Below are 11303 nucleotides of genomic sequence, written 5' to 3'. Positions count from 1 at the left end.
CCAGATTTTTTGTGTGTTCATTATGCACCATTCAAAGCCACGTCATCGACTTTCAACCCTTTATGCCTTCATTTGCTAATTTTCAGCTCATTTACTGATTATTTTTTAGCTAAATGCCCCTGAAATTTAAAAGCACTACAAATGAACTCTGAAAAATTTGAAATTTGGCATGGTATCATCATTCCACCAACATAGCATGTGCAAAAAAGTACAAAGGGTTACGGCAAAAACTGGATGCACTTCATGTAGAAAATGAACAATCTCTTTCGAAGTATTAAGGTTTCGGATGATAACTCATCTGTTACAAAGGCATTTCATTTTTTAAACTTAGTACAACTCCAGACTTGTTGTGTGTTCATTATCCATCATTCAAAACCACGTCATCGACTTTCAACCCTTTCTGCCTTCATCTGCTAATTTTCAGCTCATTTACTGATTATTATTTTTGCTAAATGATCCTGAAACTAAAAAGCACTACAAATAAACTCTGAAAAGGTTGAAAGTTGGCATGGTATCATCATTCCACCCACATAGCATGTGGAAAAGTAGAGAGGGTTACGGCAAAAACTGGATGCACTTTGTGTAAAAATGGACAATCTCTTTTGAAGTATCAGGGTTTCGGACGATAACTCATCTGTTACAAAGGCATTTCATTTTTTTAAACTTAGTACAACTCCAGACTTGGTATGTGTTCATTATGCACCATTCAAAGCCACGTCATCGACTTTCAGCCCTTTCTGCCTTCATTTGCTATTTTTTAGCTCATTTACTAATTATTTTTTTTAAGTAAATGACCCTAAAATTGAAAAGCACTATAAATGAACTCTGAAAAGGTTGTCATCATCCTCTTCTTCGTTGTTGTCTTCCATCATAACCCCTCTTTATCCGTGCTTGGTCCAAATATTATAGTGTGGCATGAAACCCTTCTCAAGAAGGTGGATGTGAAGAGTTTTCGGGTTAGAGTAAGACTTCGTATTCTCACAGATAGGACATGGACAACACATAAAACCATTCTGCTTGTTTGCCTTAGCCACTTCGAGAAAATTATGCATGCCATTAATGTACTCGGAGGTGCGTTGTCACCGTACATCCATTGTCGGTTCATCTGTGTGCATTATATATAATTAAGTGCATCAGAAACCATTACAGAACATCATGAATAGAGAAGTGACCAAATTAACAAAAGTTCATCATCACATTAAAACCAAAGTATAGTAGTGATCAAATGTTATTATTGAAAAAATAAATACATCAAGTTCATACATAGTTCTCATTGAACAACATATAGCTCTCTAGAGCACCTAATTAAACCATACATTGAAACTATGTAAAACATTTCAATGCAACAACAAATGCGATCATAATCGCAACTAAGGTAACAATTGATCCAACGGTGTAATGATAACAAGCCTCGGTATGAATGGCATATTTTCTAATCTTTCTAATCTTCAAGCGCATTGCATTGATATTGATCTTGTGATCATCGACGGCATCCACAACACGCAACTCCAATTTCATCTTCTCCTCCTCAATTCTTTTCAATTTTTTCTTCAAGTAATTGTTTTATTTTTCAACTAAATTTAACCTCTCGACAATAGGGTCTGTTGGAATTTCTGGTTCACATACCTCCTAGATAAAAGCATCCATGTCACGTTGGTCGGCATAATTGTCATAAACACTAAATGAAACAATTAGTTATAGAAGATAATATATACCACATTTGAATCATTGATAGGATGAGGGCCGACGGAGGCAGATACCAAAACCATCGCACTATATAATAACAAAAAATAATAAAAGTAAGAAAATTATACAAGTATCTATCTAAATCATACAACTAAGAATTTTTTCTTTTAAAAAAGAAGATAAGAACAGGAGGCTCACCATGGTGGTGCCGGCGACGAGATCGGTGCGGGCGATCAACGACAGTGAGGACGGGGACGGGACAGGAAAGACCGCCAAACCTAGACAAATCTTGAGGAAAATGGAGCTTGGACAAGGAGCTTTGAGAGGAGAAAGCTTAAGTGTGGCTCAGGCACTTCATCGAACACCTCATGTGCATAGGAGGTGAGCTAGAGCACCACAAACCGACTGAGTGGAGTAATACCTGAGCAGTGGCTCTGTTCGCGGGGAGGGGCGGGGGTATATATAGGCCTCTCTTTAGTCCCGGTTTGTGGCTAAAACTGGGACTAAAGGACAACCTTTGGTCCCTGTTCCAGCCACCAACCGGGACTAAAGGTGCCGGGCTAGGAGCGAGGCCCATTGGTCCTGGTTCATGTCTGGAACTGGGACCAAAGGGGTCAGACGAACCGGGACCTAATGGCCCCCGAGGCCCGGCCGGCGCCCTGGCCTCATGAACCGGGACTGATGCACCCTTTGGTCCCGGTTTGTGAGTGAACCGGGATTAATGCCGTTATCCTGGCCTCAACCAAAGCCCTGTTTTCTACTAGTGTTAGGATCATCTTGGTGTCGTGGCCCTAGATTGCAGGCAATGAATGGCGAATGGTGAAATTTGTGGGTCATTCCAACAAATGGATATTGTCAACGGAGTACACATAGTCTATGTTTGTAGCCAGGTAATAAGCCAATGGTGGTCCCATGTCTGTACGTGTTGTAATATTAACATTAGCCGAATTTCCCTGCAATTAACATGGAAACTCTCTTCAACTGTAACCGGTATATATGTATTAAATGGAGGAAGTGTCAATCAAGTCCATTAAGAAATAAAATTTGATGAAAATGAAGGAAATATGCCCTAGAGGCAATAATACAGTTATTATTTATTTCCTTATTTCATGATAAATGTTTATTATTCATGCTAGAATTGTATTAACCGGAAACATAATACATGTGTGAATACATAGACAAACATAGTGTCACTAGTATGCCTCTACTTGACTAGCTCGTTAATCAAAGATGGTTAAGTTTCCTAACCATAGACATGAGTTGTCATTTGATTAACTGGATCATCATTACGAGAATGATGTGATTGACTTGACCCATTCCGTTAGCTTAGCACTTGATCGTTTAATATGTTGCTATTGCTTTCTTCATGACTTATACATGTTCCTATAACTATGAGATTATGCAACTCCCCTTTGCCGGAGGAACACTCTGTGTGCTACCAAACGTCACAATTTAACTGGGTGATTATAAAGGAGCTCTACAGGTGTCTCCAAAGGTACATGTTGAGTTGGCATATTTCGAGAATAGGTTTTGTCACTCCGATTGTCGGAGAGGTATCTCTGGGCCCTCTCGGTAATGCACATCACTATAACCTTGCAAGCAATATACCTAATGAGTTAGTTACGGAATGATGCATTACGTAAAGAGTAAAGAGACTTGCCGGTAACGAGATTGAACTAGGTATTGGGATACCGACGATCAAATCTCGGGCAAGTAGCATACTGATGACAAAGGGAACAACGTATGTTGTTATGTGGTTTGACCGATAAAGATCTTCGTAGAATATGTAGGAGCCAATATGAGCATCCAGGTTCCGCTATTGGTTATTGACCGGAATCGTGTCTCAATCATGTCTACATAGTTCTCGAACCCGTAGGGTCCGCACGCTTAAGGTTTCGTTGACAGTTTTATTATGAGTTTATGAATTTTGATGTACCGAAGGTTGTTCGGAGTCCCGGATGTGATCACGGACATGAACAGGAGTCTCGAAATGGTCGAGACATAAAGATCAATATATTGGACGACTATATTTGGACACCGGAAAGGTTCTGGGTGGGATTGGGACAATACGGGAGCTCCGGGAGGTTATCGGAACCCCCCGGGAGGTATATGGGCCTTATTGGGCCTTAGTGGAAAGGAGGGGAGAGGAGCAAAGGAGGGGGCGCCCCCCCCCCAAGCCCAATCCAAATTGGGAAGGGGGCCGGCCCCCCCTTTCCTTCCTCCCTGCCTCCTCTTCCTTCCCTCTCCCTCTCCTAATAGGAAAGGGGGGAGTCCTACTCCCAGTGGGGGTTGGACTCCCCCCCTAGGGCGCGCCACCCCCCTTGGCCGGCCCCCTCCTCCACTCCTTTATATACGGGGGAGAGGGGCACCCCATAGACACAACAATTGATCTCTTGATCTCTTAGCCGTGTGTGGTGCCCCCCTCCAACATAGTCCTCCTCGATAATATTGTAGCGGTGCTTAGACGAAGCCCTGCGACGGTAGAACAACAAGATCGTCACCACCCCGTCGTGCTGACGAAACTCTTCCCCGACATTCTGCTGGATCGGAGTACGGGGAACTTCATCGAGCTGAACGTGTGCTAGAACTCGGAGGTGTCGTAGTTTCGGTGCTTGATTGGTTGGGCCGTGAAGACATACGACTACATCAACCGTGTTGTTCTAACACTTCTGCTTTCGGTCTACGAGGGTACGTGGACAGCACTAACCCCTCTCGTTGCTATGCATCACCATGATCTTGCGTGTGCGTAGGAATTTTTTTGAGAGTACTACGTTCCCCAACAGTGGCATCCGAGCCTAGTTTTATGCGTAGATGTTATATGCACAAGTAGAACACAAGTGAGTTGTGGGCGATACAAGTCATACTGCTTACCAGCATGTCATACTTTGGTTCGGCGTTATTGTTGGATGAAGCGGCCCGGACCGACATTACGTGTACGCTTACGCGAGACTAGTTCTACCGATGTGCTTTGCACACAGGTGGCTGGCGGGTGTCAGTTTCTCCAACTTTAGTTGAACCGAGTGTGACTACGCCCAGTCCTTGAGAAGGTTAAAACAATACTAACATGACAAACTATCATTGTGGTTTTGATGCGTAGGTAAGAACGGTTCTTGCTTAGCCCGTAGCAGCCACGTAAAACTTGCAACAACAAAGTAGAGGATGTCTAACTTGTTTTTGTAGGGCATGTTGTGATGTGATATGGTCAAGACGTGATGAGATATAAGTTGTTGTATGAGATGATCATGTTTTGTTGAAGTTATCGGCAACTAGCTGAAGCCTTATGGTTGTCTCTTTATTGCATAAGATGCAAGCACCAAATAATTGATTTACTTTATCGCTATGCGATAGCAATAGTTGCAAGAGCAATAGTTGGCAAGACGACCATGTGACGACACATTGATATAGATCAAGATGATGGAGATCATGGTGTCGTGCCGGTGATGATAGAGATCATGACAGTACTTTGGAGATGGAGATCAAAGGCGCAAGATGATCATGGCCATATCATGGCACATACTTTGATTGCATATGATGTTTATCTTTTATACATCTTATTTTGCTTGATTGACGGTAGCATTATAAGATGATCTCTCACTAAATTTCAAGGTGTAAGTGTTCTCCCTGAGTATGCACCGTTGCGAAAGTTCTTCGTGGTGAGACACCACGTGATGATCGGGTGTGATAGGCTCTACGTTCAAATACAACGGGTGCAAAACAGTTGCACACGCGGAATACTCAAGTTAAACTTGACGAGCCTAGCATATACATATATGGCCTCGGAAAACTGAGACCGAAAGATCGAGCGTGAATCATATCGTAGATATGATCAACATAGTGATGTTCACCATTGAAAACTACTCCATCTCACGTGATGATCGGACATGGTTTAGTTGATTTGGATCACGTGATCACTTAGATGATTAGAGGGATGTCTATCTAAGTGGGAGTTCTTAAGTAATATGATTAATTGAACTTTAATTTATCATGAACTTAGTCCTGATAGTATTTTGCAAATTATGTTGTAGATCAATAGCTCGCGCTATTGCTTCCCTATGTTTATTTTTGATATGATCCTAGAGAAAAACTATGTTGAAAGATATTAGTAGCAAAGATGCGGATTAGATCCGTGATCTGAGGTTTATCCTCATTGCTGCATAGAAGAATTATGTCCTTGATGCACCGCTAGGTGACAGACCTATTGCAGGAGCAGATGCAGACGTTATGAACGTTTGGCTAGCTCAATATGATGACTACTTGATAGTTTAGTGCACCATGCTTAACGGCTTAGAATCGGGACTTCAAAGACGTTTTGAACGTCATGGACCATATGAGATGTTCCAGGAGTTGAAGTTAATATTTCAAGCAAATACTCTAGTTGAGAGATATGAAGTCTCCAACAAGTTCTATAGCTAAAAGATGGAGGAGAATTGCTCAGCTAGTGAGCATGTGCTCAGATTGTCTGGGTACTACAATCGCTTGAATCAAGTGGGAGTTAATCTTCCAGATAAGATAGTGATTGACAGAGTTCTCTAGTCACCATCACCAAGTTACTAGAACTTCGTGATGAACTATAGTATGCAAGGGATGACGAAAACGATTCCCAAGCTCTTCGTGATGTTGAAATCGATGAAGGTAGAAATCAAGAAAAGAGCATAAAGTGTTGATGATTGACAAGACCACTAGTTTCAAGAAAAGGGCAAAGGGAAAGAAAGGGAACTTCAAGTAGAATGACAAGCAAGTTGTCACTCCCAGGAAGAAGCCCAAAGCTGGACCAAAGCCTGAAACTGAGTGCTTACACTGCAAAGGAAATGGTCACTGGAAGCGGAAATGCCCTGAATATTTGGTGAATAAGTAGGATGGCAAAGTGAACAAGGGTATATTTGATATATGGGTTATTGATGTGTACCATACTAGTGTTTATAGTAGCCCCTGAATATTTGGTACTTGTTTGGTTGCTAACAATTAGTAACTTGAAACAGGAGTTACAGAATAAACAGAGACTAGTTGAGGGTGAAGTGATGATGTGTGTTGGAAGTAGTTCCAAGATTGATATGATCATCATCGCACACTCCCTATACTTTCGGGATTAGTGTTGAACATAAATAAATGTTATTTGGCGTTTGCGTTGAGCATGAATATGATTTGATCATGTTTATTGCAATACAGTTATTCATTTAAAGTCAGAGAATAATTGTTGTTCTGTTTACATGAATAAAACCTTCGATGGTGATACACCCAATGAAAATAGTTTGTTGGATCTCGATCGTAGTGATACACATATTCATAATATGGATGCCAAAAGATACAAAGTTGATAATGATAGTGCAACTTATTGTGGCACTGCCTTTTGAGTCATATCGGTGTAAAGCGCATGAAGGAACTCCATAAAGATGGATTTTCAGAATCACTTGGTTATGAATCATTTGATGCTTGCGAACCGTGCCTTTTGGGCAAGATGTGTAAAACTCCGTTCTCTGGAACAATGGAACGAGCTACTGACTTGTTGGAAATAATACATGCTGATGTATGCAGACCAATGAGTATTAAGGCTCGTGGTGGGTATCATTATTTTCTGACCTTCACAGATGATTTGAGCAGATATGGGTATATCTACTTGATGAAACATAAGTCGGAAACAGTTGAAAGGTTCAAAGAATTTCAGAGTGAAGTGAAAAATCATCGTAACAAGAAAATAAAGTTTCTATGATCTGATCGTGGAGATGAATACTTGAGTTACGAGTTTGGCCTTCAGTTAGAATAATGTGGAATAGTTTCACAAACTCATGCCACCTGGAACACCACAGCATAACGGTGTGTTCGAACATCGTAACCACACTTTATTAGATATGGTGCGATCTATGATGTCTCTTACCAATTTACCATTATCATTTTGGGGTTATGCATTAAAGACAACTGCAATCACTTTAAATAGGGCACCATCAAAATCCGTTGAGACGACGCCTTATGAACTGTGGTTTGGCAAGAAACCAAAGTTGTCGTTTTTAAAGTTTGGGGCTGCGATGCTTATGTGAAAAAGTTTCAACCTCATAAGCTCGAACCCAAATCGGAGAAGTGCGTCTTCATAGAATACCCAAAGGAAACTGTTGGGTACACCTTCTATCACAGATCCGAAGGCAAAATATTCGTTGCTAAAGTGGATTCTTTCAAGAGAAGGAGTTTCTCTCGAAAGAAGTGAGTGGGAGGAAAGTAGAACTTGATGAGGTAATTGTACCTGATCCCTTATTGGAAAGTAGATCATCACATAAATCAGTTCATGTGATTCCTACACCAATTAGTGAGGAAGCTAATGATATTGATCATGAAACTTCAGATCAAGTTACTACCGAACCTGGTAGGTCAACCAGAGTAAGATCCGCACCAGAGTGGTACGGTAATCCTATTCTGGAGGTCATGTTACTATAATATGATGAACCTATGAACTATGAGGAAGCGATGATGAGCCCAGATTCCGCGAAATGGCTTGAGGCCATGAAAATCTGAGATGGGATCCATGTATGAGAACAAAGTGTGGACTTTGGTGGAGTTGCCTGATGAGCGGCAAGCCATATTGTATAAATGGATCTTCAAGAGGAAGACAGACACTGATAGTAGTGTTACTATCTACAAAGCTCGACTTGTCGCAAAACGTTTTTTCGACAAATTCAAGGTGTTGAATACGATGAGATTCTCTCACTCGTATCAGTGCTTAAGTCTATATGAATCATGTTAGCAATTGCCACATTTTATGAAATTTGGTAAATGGACGTCAAAACTGCAGTCCTTAATGGATTTATTAAAGAATAGTTATATATGATGCAACCATAAGGTTTTGTCAATCCTAAGGGTGCTAACAAAATGTGCAAGCTCTAGCGATCCATCTATGGACTGGTGCAAGCATCTCAGAGTTGGAATATATGCTTTGATGAGTTGATCAAAGCATATGGTTTTATACGGACTTGCAGTGAGGCCTGTATTTACAATAAAGTGAATGGGAGCACTAGAGCCTTTCTGATAAGTATATGTGAGCGACATATTGTCGATTGGAAATGATATAGAATTTCTGGATAGCATAAAAGGATACTGGAATAAAAGTTTTTCAATGAAAGACCTCGGTGAAGCTGCTTACACATTGAGCATCAAGATCTATAAAGATAGATCAAGGCGCTTGATAAGTTTTTTCAATGAGTACATACCTTGATAAGTTTTTGAAGTAGTTCAAAAATGGAACAGTCAAAGAAGGAGTTCTTGCCTGTGTTGCAAGGTGTGAAGTTGAGTAAGACTCAAAACCCGACCATGGCAGAAAATAAAAAGAGAATGAAAAGGCATTCCCTATGCCTCAGTCATAGGTTCTATAAAGTATGCAATGATGTGTACCAAACCTATTGTATACTTTGTTCTGAGTTTGGCAAGGGATTACAATTTTGATCTAAGAGTAGCTCACCGGAAAGCGGTCAAGAATATCCTTACTGAGGACTAAGGAAATATTTCTTGATTATGGAGGTGATAAAAGAACCCGTCGTAAAAAGTTACATCGGTGCAAGCTTTTACACCGATCCAGATGACTCTAAGTCTCAATCTGGATACATATTGAAAGTGGGAGCAATTAGCTAGAGTAGCTCCATGCAGAACATTGTAGACATAGAATATTTGCAAAATACATACGGTTCTGAATGTGACAGACCCGTTGACTAAACTTCTCTCACGAGCAAAACATGATCATACCTTAGTACTCTTTGGGTGTTAATCACATATCGATGTGAACTAGATTATTGACTCTAGTAAAACCTTTTGGGCGCTGGTAACATGACGATGTGAACTATGGGTGTTAATCACATGCAGATGTGAATATTAGTGTTAAATCACATGGTGATGTGAACTAGATTATTGACTCTAGTGCAAGTGGGAGACTGAAGGAAATATGCCCTAGAGGCAATAATAAAGTTATTATTTATTTCCTTATTTCATGATAAATGTTTATTATTCATGCTAGAATTGTATTAACCGGAAACATAATACATGTGTGAATACATAGACAAACATAGTGTCACTAGTATGCCTCTACTTGACTAGCTCGTTAATCAAAGATGGTTACGTTTCCTAACCATAGACATGAGTTGTCATTTGATTAATGGGATCACATCATTAGGAGAATGATGTGATTGACTTGACCCATTCCGTTAGCTTAGCACTTGATCGTTTAGTATGTTGCTATTGCTTTCTTCATGACTTATACATGTTCCTATAACTATGAGATTATGCAACTCCCTTTTGCCGGAGGAACACTTTGTGTGCTACCAAACGTCACAACGTAACTGGGTGATTATAAAGGAGCTCTACAGGTGTCTCCAAAGGTACATGTTGAGTTGGCATATTTCGAGATTAGGTTTTGTCACTCCGATTGTCGGAGAGGTTTCTCTGGGCCCTCTCGGTAATGCACATCACTATAAGCCTTGCAAGCAATGCAACTAATGAGTTAGTTACGAAATGATGCATCACGTAACGAGTAAAGAGACTTGCCGGTAACGAGATTGAACTAGGTATTGGGATACCGGCGATCAAATCTCGGGCAAGTAACATACCGATGACAAAGGGAACAACGTATGTTGTTATGCGGTTCGACCGATAAAGATCTTCGTAGAATATGTAGGAGCCAATATGAGCATCCAGGTTCCGCTATTGGTTATTGACCAGAATCGTGTCGCGGTCATGTCTACATAGTTCTCGAACCCGTAGGTTCCGCACGCTTAAGGTTTCGTTGACAGTTTTATTATGAGTTTATGAATTTTGATGTACCGAAGGTTGTTTGGAGTCCCGGATGTGATCACGGACATGACGAGGAGTCTCTAAATGGTCGAGACATAAAGATCGATATATTGGACGACTATATTTGTACACCGAAAAGGTTCCGGGTGAGATTGAGACAATACCGGAGCTCCAGGATGTTATCGGAACCCCCCGAGAGGTATATGGGCCTTATTGGGCCTTAGTGGAAAGGAGGGGAGAGGAGCAAAGGAGGGGGCACCCCACCCAAAGCCCAATCCGAATTGGGAAGCCCCCCCTTTCCTTCATCCCTCCCTCCTCGTCCTTCCCTCTTCCTCTCCTAATAGGAAAGGGGGGAGTCCTACTCCCAGTGGGGGTTGGACTCCCCCGCTAGGACGCGCCACCCCCCTTGGCCAGCCCCCTCCTCCACTCCTTTATATACGGGGGAGGGGGCACCCCATAGACACAACAATTGATCTCTTAGCCGTGTGCGGTGCCCCCCTCCAACATAGTCCTCCTCGATAATATTGTAGCGGTGCTTAGGTGAAGCCCTGCGACGGTAGAACATCAAGACCGTCACGACGCCATCGTGCTGACGGAACTCTTCCCCGACATTCTGCTGGATCGGAGTACGGGGAACGTCATCGAGCTGAATGTGTGCTAGAACTCGGAGGTGCCGTAGTTTCGGTGCTTGATCGGTCGGGCCGTGAAGACGTACGGCTACATCAACCACTTTGTCCTAATGCTTTCGCTTTCGGTCTACGGGGGTACGTGGACAACACTCTCCCCTCTCATTGCTATGCATCACCATGATCTTGCATGTGCGTAGGATTTTTTTGAAATTACTACGTTCCCCA

The sequence above is a fragment of the Triticum dicoccoides genome, chromosome 1B (genome assembly GCF_002162155.2).
Source record: "Triticum dicoccoides isolate Atlit2015 ecotype Zavitan chromosome 1B, WEW_v2.0, whole genome shotgun sequence".
NCBI lineage: Eukaryota > Viridiplantae > Streptophyta > Magnoliopsida > Poales > Poaceae > Triticum > Triticum dicoccoides.
This window is presented reverse-complemented; position numbering follows the sequence as displayed.